The 11,132-nt window shown below is 50.4% G+C and overlaps 1 pseudogene; it reads right to left on the reverse strand.

The window, feature by feature from the left end:
- Positions 1–8,145: 8,145 nt before the first annotated feature.
- On the reverse strand, positions 8,146–10,161 carry LOC147703167 (glioma pathogenesis-related protein 1 pseudogene; annotated as a pseudogene).
- Between the last annotated feature and the right edge of the window lie 971 nt (positions 10,162–11,132).

Raw genomic sequence — 11,132 nt, forward strand, 5'->3', positions numbered from 1 at the left:
TACAATGTGTCAGATTAGGATATACAGTATTAGGAAGAAATTGACCAGTGAGCCCTTCGTTTAAAAAAATGATAAGATAATACGCTCTTCAAGTTAGCGGTATTGTCTTCCTCCTTAATTGTAATATTACTGGGACTTATTTACAAGCCCAGTGCGCAGCCAGAACGTCATTTTTTCTTAATCAACTTTAACGCGAGACCTCCACAAGTCTCTGCCACTTAGTCAATTCTTAGTTATATAATTGTAGAAAAAAAGAAACCCTTTGGATCTAGTCTGGGTCTCATAAGAGAGCGGCGTCGCACCTCTGGTTAGTGAGGTCGGTATTCCAGAAGTTGAACAACTCACTGTAGGGCAGGGTTGTGGCGTCCTATCTGAAGGGGTTTGGCTGGATGGAACCTTGCCTAGGGTTCCGAGCTGGAACACCTCTGGGGATTCCATGATGATCATAAGAGGGGGGGTCGCACCTCTGGTTAGTGAGGTCGGTATACCAGAAGTTGAACAACTCACTGTAGGGCAGGGCTGTAGGGTCCTACCTGAAGGGGTTAGGCTGGATGGAACCTTGCCTAGGGTTCCGAGCTGGAACACCTCTGGGGATTCCATGATGATCATAAGAGGGGGGGTCGCACCTCTGGTTAGTGAGGTCGGTATACCAGAAGTTGAACAACTCACTGTAGGGCAGGGCTGTAGGGTCCTACCTGAAGGGGTTAGGCTGGATGGAACCTTGCCTAGGGTTCCGAGCTGGAACACCTCTGGGGATTCCATGATGATCATAAGAGGGGGGGTCGCACCTCTGGTTAGTGAGGTCGGTATACCAGAAGTTGAACAACTCACTGTAGGGCAGGGTTGTGGCGTCCTATCTGAAGGGGTTTGGCTGGATGGAACCTTGCCTAGGGTTCCGAGCTGGAAAACCTCTGGGGATTCCATGATGATCATAAGAGGGGGGTCGCACCTCTGGTTAGTGAGGTCGGTATACCAGAAGTTGAACAACTCACTGTAGGGCAGGGTTGTGGGGTCCTGCCTGAAGGGGTTTGGCTGGATGGAACCTTCCCTAGGGTTCCGAGCTGGAACACCTCTGGGGATTCCATGATGATCATAAGAGGGGGGTCGCACCTCTGGTTAGTGAGGTCGGTATACCAGAAGTTGAACAACTCACTGTAGGGCAGGGTTGTGGGGTCCTGCCTGAAGGGGTTTGGCTGGATGGAACCTTCCCTAGGGTTCCGAGCTGGAACACCTCTGGGGATTCCATGATGATCATAAGAGGGGGGTCGCACCTCTGGTTAGTGAGGTCGGTATACCAGAAGTTGAACAACTCACTGTAGGGCAGGGTTGTGGGGTCCTGCCTGAAGGGGTTAGGCTGGATGGAACCTTGCCTAGGGTTCCGAGCTGGAACACCTCTGGGGATTCCATGATGATCATAAGAGGGGGGTCGCACCTCTGGTTAGTGAGGTCGGTATACCAGAAGTTGAACAACTCACTGTAGGGCAGGGCTGTAGGGTCCTACCTGAAGGGGTTAGGCTGGATGGAACCTTGCCTAGGGTTCCGAGCTGGAACACCTCTGGGGATTCCATGATGATCATAAGAGGGGGGGTCGCACCTCTGGTTAGTGAGGTCGGTATACCAGAAGTTGAACAACTCACTGTAGGGCAGGGTTGTGGGGTCCTACCTGAAGGGGTTAGGCTGGATGGAACCTTGCCTAGGGTTCCGAGCTGGAACACCTCTGGGGATTCCATGATGATCATAAGAGGGGGGGTCGCACCTCTGGTTAGTGAGGTCGGTATACCAGAAGTTGAACAACTCACTGTAGGGCAGGGTTGTGGGGTCCTGCCTTAAGGGGTTAGGCTGGATGGAACCTTGCCTAGGGTTCCGAGCTGGAACACCTCTGGGGATTTCATGATGATCATAAGAGGGGGGGTCGCACCTCTGGTTAGTGAGGTCGGTATACCAGAAGTTGAACAACTCACTGTAGGGCAGGGTTGTGGGGTCCTGCCTGAAGGGGTTAGGCTGGATGGAACCTTGCCTAGGGTTCCGAGCTGGAACACCTCTGGGGATTCCATGATGATCATAAGAGGGGGGATCGCACCTCTGGTTAGTGAGGTCGGTATACCAGAAGTTGAACAACTCACTGTAGGGCAGGGTTGTGGGGTCCTGCCTGAAGGGGTTAGGCTGGATGAAATCTTGCCTAGGGTTCCGAGCTGGAACACCTCTGGGGATTCCATGATGATCATAAGAGGGGGGGTCGCACCTCTGGTTAGTGAGGTTGGTATACCAGAAGTTGAACAACTCACTGTAGGGCAGGGTTGTGGGGTCCTACCTGAAGGGGTTAGGCTGGATGGAACCTTGCCTAGGGTTCCGAGCTGGAACACCTCTGGGGATTCCATGATGATCATAAGAGGGGGGTCGCACCTCTGGTTAGTGAGGTCGGTATACCAGAAGTTGAACATCTCACTGTAGGGCAGGGTTGTGGGGTCCTGCCTGCAGAGGTTTGGCTGGATGGCACCTTGCCTAGGGTTCCGAGCAGTAACACCTCAAGGGATTCCATGATGATCATAAGAGGGGGGCCGCACCTCTGGTTAGTGAGGTCAGTATTCCAGAAGTTGAACAACTCACTGTAGGGCAGGGTTGTGGGGTTAGGCTGGATGGAACCTTGCCTAGGGTTCCGAGCTGGAACACCTCTGGGGATTCCATGATGATCATAAGAGGGGGGGTCGCACCTCTGGTTAGTGAGGTCGGTATACCAGAAGTTGACCATCTCACTGTAGGGCAGGGTTGTGGGGTCCTGCCTGAAGGGGTTTGGCTGGATGGCACCTTGCCTAGGGTTCCGAGCAGTAACACCTCAAGGGATTCCATGATGATCATAAGAGGGGGGGCCGCACCTCTGGTTAGTGAGGTCAGTATTCCAGAAGTTGAACAACTCACTGTAGGGCAGGGTTGTGGGGTTAGGCTGGATGGAACCTTGCCTAGGGTTCCGAGCTGGAACACCTCTGGGGATTCCCTGATGTGTGGAGGTTTGAATTGTGGCAGTTGCTGGCAACTGTGACTGTGGTGCTGAATAAAGGAGCTGAAGGACACCCCCCCCCCCCCCGGAACCCCCACCTTCTTATGGAAGCACTATTCTTGTGTTTCACACGGATCACTTTAACTTATCAATACTAAGTACTCAGGCATGTGGGATATGCATGGTAGCACTTATTTGTTTTTATTTGCTTTTTCAGCACATACAGAACTGACAACCACACAGCAACCACAACTTCCACTAACCCTACAGGAGGTACACGTTCCCTGTGCAACATCACTTCCCCAACTTTCAAAATGAGTAAATGGAGGCAGAAAATGAAATACACATACAGATAATAAATGCCACGGTCTGATATTACCACCCCACATTGCCCCTCCTGGGCTGAAAGCGGATAGGCTGCGAGGGGGCCCAAATGTCCTTCGGCTGCGAAGACCTCGCATAGAGTTCTAATTGTTCCATGCAGTATGCGAGGTCATGCCGCCACTGGTTTTAGGTAGGGCCACTGCTCCAAAGTGTCTATTGGCCAGCAGGGTCTGCATGGTAGAGAAGCTGAGAAACAATAAAAGGATACCGGGTTGAACCTAGGGCACCTGGGTATTTAACACATTTCATACATTTTATGTTTTTTCCTTATTAATTATTTCAAGACAAAAAGCATTAATGAGTCAATCCAGAAACAGTTTATTATCTGAAGTAAAAAAGAAAGTGCTTAGACAAGGACGATGATTATTTGAACTACAGTTTCCACTGAAAAAGTGGCACCATGAAACGAGAGGTGTTGTGTTAGTTACATATTTCATTTAATAAAAACAAGAAAAATATAAACATTCCTAGAACTCATTATTGCACTTATGGTGTGTTGGTAATGCATGTTAAATTAAAGGGGCAAACCTATCATATCAGTAGGAATATGATTGTTTCAGCTCTTTTGCAAGCTGAATGAGCCTTCATCACGACAACAAACGGACAGCAGTGTTCTCGAGTTCACTTCTACGAGGTTTCAAATCAAAATGTATAAGAGCTCAGTTGAATTCAATCAAAAGATGAGGAAATAAATAATTGCAGAACACTTATTCAGTGCGGCTTGCATAATTACATCAACATTTGCATATTTTCAAAAATGTATTATTATTACTTCCTATCCCAAAAAGTTAAGTTACTTAACATCTTTGCATTGCCGTTCTCCACTTTGTGTTTTTGATTTACATATAAAAGCATATGTACAGTATAGTGCACGGCCTGTTTACAATAGCCCCTGCCTACACTGCAAAATGTATTGCCACAAAATCACGAGAGGACTCCACCACTTTCATGATGATGCAGTCTTGGGTTCTATGGTGAAGATGATAGGCCAGTGATGTTGTCTAAATGAGTTAAACTCCTCTAGGACATTGCTCGCACTTACTGAGGTGTTAAGAACCACAACAGATATGTATGCAGTATTGAGTTGTGGATGATTTGGAGATATGTGACTCTTCAGTGAGAAATAATTTCTCACTTTTCATGTTTCTTCTCTTGTTGCACACTTAACCGTCCCTTCAATGCAGACATTGAGAAGCGAGGTGGCCTACTGTTGCTGCTTCAGCTTGATGACGTTCCCCATGGTATTTTGTAACATTGTTTCTGCCAGACGTGTTGGCCACTCTGGTGTTCCAGCCTGTTTTCTAGCCATATGACTGGTCCATTGGACAGGAAGTACTCTCCAGACCTTTTCTTAACCAGGCACTGAACAAAAAGATCTGCCTGGCAGGGGCGGCTTCTGCGTAATGGCAGAGGAGTGCCGCCCCCTGAAAAGAGGACAAATAAATTGATAATAAATGCCTTTTGTTATCATTTTATGTTTGCCTCGTGTTATCAACTGTCAGCTCGACTTCCAGTGGGGGCGGGCCAAGCAATCCTATCGTGACAAGTATGGCAGGGGGAGGACTGGTGGGCATTTTTAAGTGCGCATGTCAGTTTGGCCGGCCTAAGACGGCCGGCCAAACCGTCATGCACACTTAGGTTTCTCCAACCCAGCTATGTTGGACAGCCAGGTTGGAGAAATGCTACAGCCTCCAAGGCACTGTCTGAGCGGCAAACCAGGCTGCTCAGACCAATCCCATCTCTTCTCTCATGCTGCAATGAAGCATTTTTTGTGTGTTCCCTCCACACCTGCCCCCTTCCAAGCAATGTGGGCAGGCACCAGTGGCCTGGAGGGTGAAAGAACTGAATAAAAAAAACGCAATTTAATTAGGAGGTTGGAAGGGCCATTTGACATTGGCATTCGACACGGTCTGCCACCGCACCCTAGTACAGCGCCTCAGCAACATCGGAATCCAGGACAAGGCGCTGGAATGGATCATCTCCTTCCTCGACGGAAGAACACAGAGAGTCCGCCTACCACCGTACAAGTCAGAGGCCTCCGAAGTCATCTGCGGCGTCCCCCAAGGATCATCTCTGAGCCCCACCCTCTTCAACGTCTACATGAGCCCCCTCGCGGCCATCGTACGCAAACACAACCTCAGCATAATCTCCTACGCCGACGACACCCAGCTGATCCTCTCCCTGACCAACGACCCCGCCGCCGCCAGAGCCAACCTGCACGAAGGGATGAAAGAGGTAGCCGAGTGGATGACGACCAGCCGCCTGAAACTGAACTCGGACAAGACGGAGGTCCTCATCCTGGGCTCCTCTCCCTCCGCCTGGGACGACTCCTGGTGGCCTCCCGCCCTGGGCACCGCACCCAAACCGACAGACCATGCACGCAACCTGGGCTTCATCCTGGACCCCTCCCTCTCCATGACCAGGCAAGTCAACAACGTCTCCTCGGCGTGCTTCAACATCCTACGCATGCTACGGAAGATCTTCTGGTGGATCCCCACCGAGACCAGGAAGACCGTCACCCAGGCCCTCGTCACCAGCCGACTGGACTACGGCAACGCCCTCTACGCCGGTACCACCGCCAAGCTCCAGAAGAGACTCCAGCGGATCCAGAACGCCTCAGCCAGACTCATCCTCGACATCCCACGAACCAGCCACATCTCCGGACATCTGAGAGACCTTCACTGGCTCCCCGTCAACAAAAGAATCACCTTCCGCCTCCTCACCCACGCACACAAAGCCCTACACGACCAAGGCCCGAGCTACCTCAACAGCCGAGTCAACTTCTACGCTCCCAAACGCCACCTCCGATCAGCCAACCACGCCCTCGCCGCCGTCCCCCGCATCCGAAGAGCGACTACAGGAGGAAGGTCCTTCTCCTACCTGGCCGCCAAGACCTGGAACTCCCTCCCTCCCGACCTGCGCCTGACCCAAGACCACCTCTCCTTCAGGAAGAAGCTGAAGACCTGGCTGTTCGAGCAGTAGCGGCCCCCCCCCCCCCAGCGCCTTGAGACCCTACGGGTATGTAGCGCGCTTTATAAGTGTCACTGATTGATTGATTGATTGATTTGACCGTGCAGGCCCATTACCAGCTTGCCGATCATAAAAGTGCAGCGTAAGACCCTGAGATCCTACTGCAGGGATAGCTTCCGGATCCTGTACAAAATGGCCGACTCTTAGAGTACAACTCTAGAGACCTTCTGGCACCAAGTTAAGCCAGACACCTTCTCATTGGGTTTCCAGCATGAGGGCAGCTCACTCATCCCTCTGACGGATTGTCCTCCACTGCTGGAAATATTACCCTAGGCTGGCTCAACAGCGAAGTGCGTCTCTTCTTGCAGCTCTTCAGCAGGTCATCAAGCATTCACCTGGCCTTCTGTATGTGTTTAACACGCACCTGTGGACAGTGCTTAATCAGTGGCGTAACGAAACTTGAGGGGGTCCCTCTGCAAAGTACAAGGTAGGATCCCCAAGCCCCTGGACTCAGTCAGGAGCGCTCTGGGCAGGGGCCCACTGCCCACGCACAGTGCCAGAGGGAGCCCCCTGGAGCTTGGGGGCACCTCCACTCGGCAGTGGCTAATGTTACGCCACTGTGCTTAATTTGTATAAGAATAACTCCCTTGCCCTAAGCTTTTCTTAGGAGGTCATTGCCAGCACTGCCGAACATCTTTGTTACCTAATACCAAGACTGCTTAGTCTTAATTCCACCCCATGCCTCTTTCATCCACCACTAGACACTCCTGGCCATTTTAACTCTCTCTGGCAGATTCCTTTTCATCCCCGCTCTCTTCCTTGTCACTGCTTTTCTGTATTTCTCGTCCTAATTCTTTCTCACTTTTCTGCCTTTCTCCTGTACTTAGTCAAAGTCTGATGATGACAAATACGTATCGGTCTCCAAAAATAAGTGCTGGTGGGCCCCACCTGCAACCACTGTCTCAAATTCAGCAAAGCCTGTGGACCACGCCCTAGCCTCTGACCTGGAGAGGGCTGGTGAGTTGAATGTCTGTTTGTCTGTCACAGAAGGGAAGGGAAATGATAGGCCCTGGGACCTGCATAGGGGAGCAGAGGGCCAGGAGGGAAGGAGATCACGAGGTCAATCCCAAATAATAGAACATTTTTGGGACGGGTGAATGGATAGGCTAAACCTTGGCTACTATGTTAGGCAGGGAAATAGGAACGGGATGTTGATGTCCCGGAAGTGGGGGACAAGTTCAAAGTGAAGAGATGAGGTGGAAGCGGAGGGATCTGTGGACACTTTAGGAAAAGGGACGGGCATAATTATGGGCGAGAGAGGAATAGTGCATATTGTACCAGGTCAAATAATAATATTGTGAGCACTAAAGAGAAATCTTTTCTTCTCAAAAGTTCCCTCTTGTGAGACCAGACAGGCAAGATACAAAGTCTGCTTTTCCCTCTTAAAAATAAGCAGACCAATGGGGTAGATGTTGACACAGCTCTGAAAATGTTGTATAACATGAATAATAAAGATTTATTTTAGTACATGGTCTTGTATTAATCATTTTGCTCTTAAGCGGTTGAACATGACAAAGTCACAAAAAAAGGACACCCTCTTCCGAAGTGGCCTGCACGAGCCTGGGAAAGCAGAGGGTTGATTTACAGAAAGGCCAGTGTCTCTGAAAGGCTGGTTGGGCTGGGGCAGAGGCAGTCACGTATAAGGCAGCAAATGTGATGTGACTGGCCTTTCAAAGACATTGACCTGTGAAACTGTCCCTAAACCTCTGTGCTTCGAAATGTTCCATTTAATTTAGTCATCTAGTTTAAAAAATAACCTTTGGCTGCATGAAGCTACTAGGCGCCTCTTAGGCTGCCAGGCATGCGCACACGAGCACCAGCCACCACAGAGCCGAACAGGAATTTGAACCGGCAGGGGCAGCCCCGGCACCAGGTTCGACCCCATCGCGATCTGGGTTTACGCACAGGTTGTCCTTGCACGTATCTCCGCCTGGGCACGTGCTGCACGAGACTCCTTTCGTGTAGGGCCGCCGCCCGTTATTTCCAGCTGGGCCGTAATTGCACACGACCAAGATCACATCTTTCCAGCGCGTGTCGTTTTGGACTTTTGGGCAAAAATGGGCCCCACATCCAAGTTTGTAGGTTTCGGCCCAGACGACCTGCGTGTAGTGGCCGCAGACTGAGCCTGGGGAACAGCTATTGGTGTCATAGTGGTAGTCCTTCACCTCTGAAACCCACCTCTTTGTGGGTGAGATCTGCCCATTGTGGCTCCCAATCCAAATATTTTCCCCAACTCTGTCAAACTTTGGGTGAAGCTTTCCACGTATCTTTAAGTCGCCATTGTGGTCAAAGATGCATTTCTCAGCCCAGGCCTGGGCTGTGGAAGCCAATGTGGTGTCCCAGGACATGTGTTGCATGTTAGTGGCTAGTGGAGACACCAGGGCACGAGCTGAGTTGTGGTCGTCGAGACATTTTTGGATGAACTCCTGGTCTCTGTAGTTAGGAGTCCCCTCATAGGCTGGAAGACCCGGGGTTGCACACACCAGCAGGACAAGGCTGAGAAGAGGCCACCAGAACACCATGTTAGCAGAGTCTGGAATCTCTGCACAGGTTATGTGCTTTGAAAATGGATTCCTATGCCAAAGGTGCTTTCGGTGGATGATTCACAGGCCTCTGCACAGGCTGTTGCTATAACTGGGTTGTTTCTGGATCCCTGTACAGGTTTTTGCTTGCTTCTGTTGGTTTCTTGGATCACTGCACATGTTGCTGTTCTACCTGCTGTGGTTTGTTTGATCACTTACAAATTATTGAGCTCTCTGTGGTAGTTTGTTGGGTTCCTGAACAGGCAGTATATCTCTTTGTAGTGCTTTGATGAGTTCTTGCACAGCTTGTTGATCTCTGTGTGGTAGTCTATTGGGTCCCTGAGCAGGCTGTTGATCTGCGTAGGTAAATGATCCCTCTTTGGTGTATTATTGGGTTGCTGTGCAGGTTATTGATCTCTGCGGTAGTATGTTGGATCCCTAAACAGGTTTTTTGATCTACTTGTGGGTTTGTTGTTTCTTTCAGACTTTGGATTGTAGGTTTCTGAATGGGTTGCTGTTTTCTGTAGCTGGATTTTAGACTCCAGCACAATTATTCCTCACAGGTTGGATTGAAGGTCGTGGTGCTGGTGGTAGTTCTGCTGTTAGTCACACTACGGGTACACTGGTTACAGAACAGACGTACCACCCTAGGTGGCACTGGTGCAACCATAGACTTATGTATAGACTGTCCTTTCTTTGGTAGTAATAAAGGTTCCTATACACGTGTTACTGTTCTCACTTTGGGTGAATCAGGTTCCAGCACAGGTTCCTGTTCTCTCTCTGACGGTACTATACACAGATTATTTTCTCTTAGGCCACATTAATGGTTCTGTATTTGTTGCTGTTCTTTTGTGTTTGTATTATACTAGAGGCTCATGCAGGGGTTGCTGTTCTCAATATGGCGGCACACGAGGCTCCTGCAGTTAGTCATTCCCTCTGTGACGTCACGATAGGCTCCTCCACAGATTGCTCGTCCCAGTCAATGGCATTATAGGTTTAGGCACATCCCAGCCTCTCCGACGCCGCTATAGGCTCCCGTGCACATTACTGATCCCGTTCGGTGGACTCATAGGTGCCAGACACTGTTATTGCCTCTGTTGGCACTGCGGGTCACTGCACGGGATGCGGCGCGTTCTAGGGCCCTGCAATGGATTCCTGCGCAGGTTGTCCTCGGGATGCACCTGAGATCCCGGAAGAGGCTGTTATCGCTGCGGTCTGGTCTGCCGGAGGCTCCTGTGACGAGTGCACCTACTATCAGGTTTTTATCCTTCCGCAGCCTCTGAGGCGATGAGGACATTTGTGAAATGCAGAAGTTGCAGAGCCCGACCGCAGCTTCCTGCCCGGGGAGAGAGAGCGCGCGCTGCACTCATTGTGAAACCAGCCCCCAGCAGGGCCCCCGCCCCAGGCCTCACCACACCGTCACGCACAGGGACACGGGGGCAGGAACTCTTCTCAGCCGCTTCATATAAGCCCTTTTAAGGAAGTTGCTGGCGCCCTGCGCCGCCATGACAGGCCCGAGGCGGGCGTCAGGCCACCGAAGGGCAGCCATGACAGGGAGGTGGCGGACGGGCCTGGCCGAGGGGGTCCGCCATCCTTGAAGGTGGGCGCAACAGATGTTAACAGAGACCTAAAGACTGTCAGGCAGATTTACAGCAAAGCGAGGTGCAGCAAGTCATTTTGCTGCGCCGTGCTGCGTTAGTTTGGAAAAGTATTAACAAAATGGGGCGACCCTGTGTCCCTCGGAACCTGGGTATCTTATAAGTAGAGAACAGTGGTTCCGTTGGCTAGAAACAGCATCAATGTGTATTGGGAGTATGGCCTTATTTCAGCACAACAGATAATATACATGTAGCAAAAAGGTAAAAGGAATATGAACATGGAGGCAAGGATTCTTGGAAAATGTTTCATAGGTTTTATAGATATGAATTATTAGCATTCATTATACAAATTATACACGAAAGTAGAAATTAACCATCTCAATTGCAATAGTGACACACAACAGTGAGGAGTGGTGCTCAGTAGCACACTCCCAATACACATTGATAGCGTTAGACATATTTACAAGAATATGTTGCATCTCTGTGCTTCCCTTACGCTGGCGCACAAACTGCAGCCTTGCAGGTATCCTTGCATGGTGCAAGGGTGCCTGCGTCGTGGGGAGATTATTTTTGTGCAGGAAGGCACACCTTCCTGCACAAAAA

Source organism: Lissotriton vulgaris, chromosome 7 (assembly GCF_964263255.1).
Source record: "Lissotriton vulgaris chromosome 7, aLisVul1.2, whole genome shotgun sequence".
NCBI lineage: Eukaryota > Metazoa > Chordata > Amphibia > Caudata > Salamandridae > Lissotriton > Lissotriton vulgaris.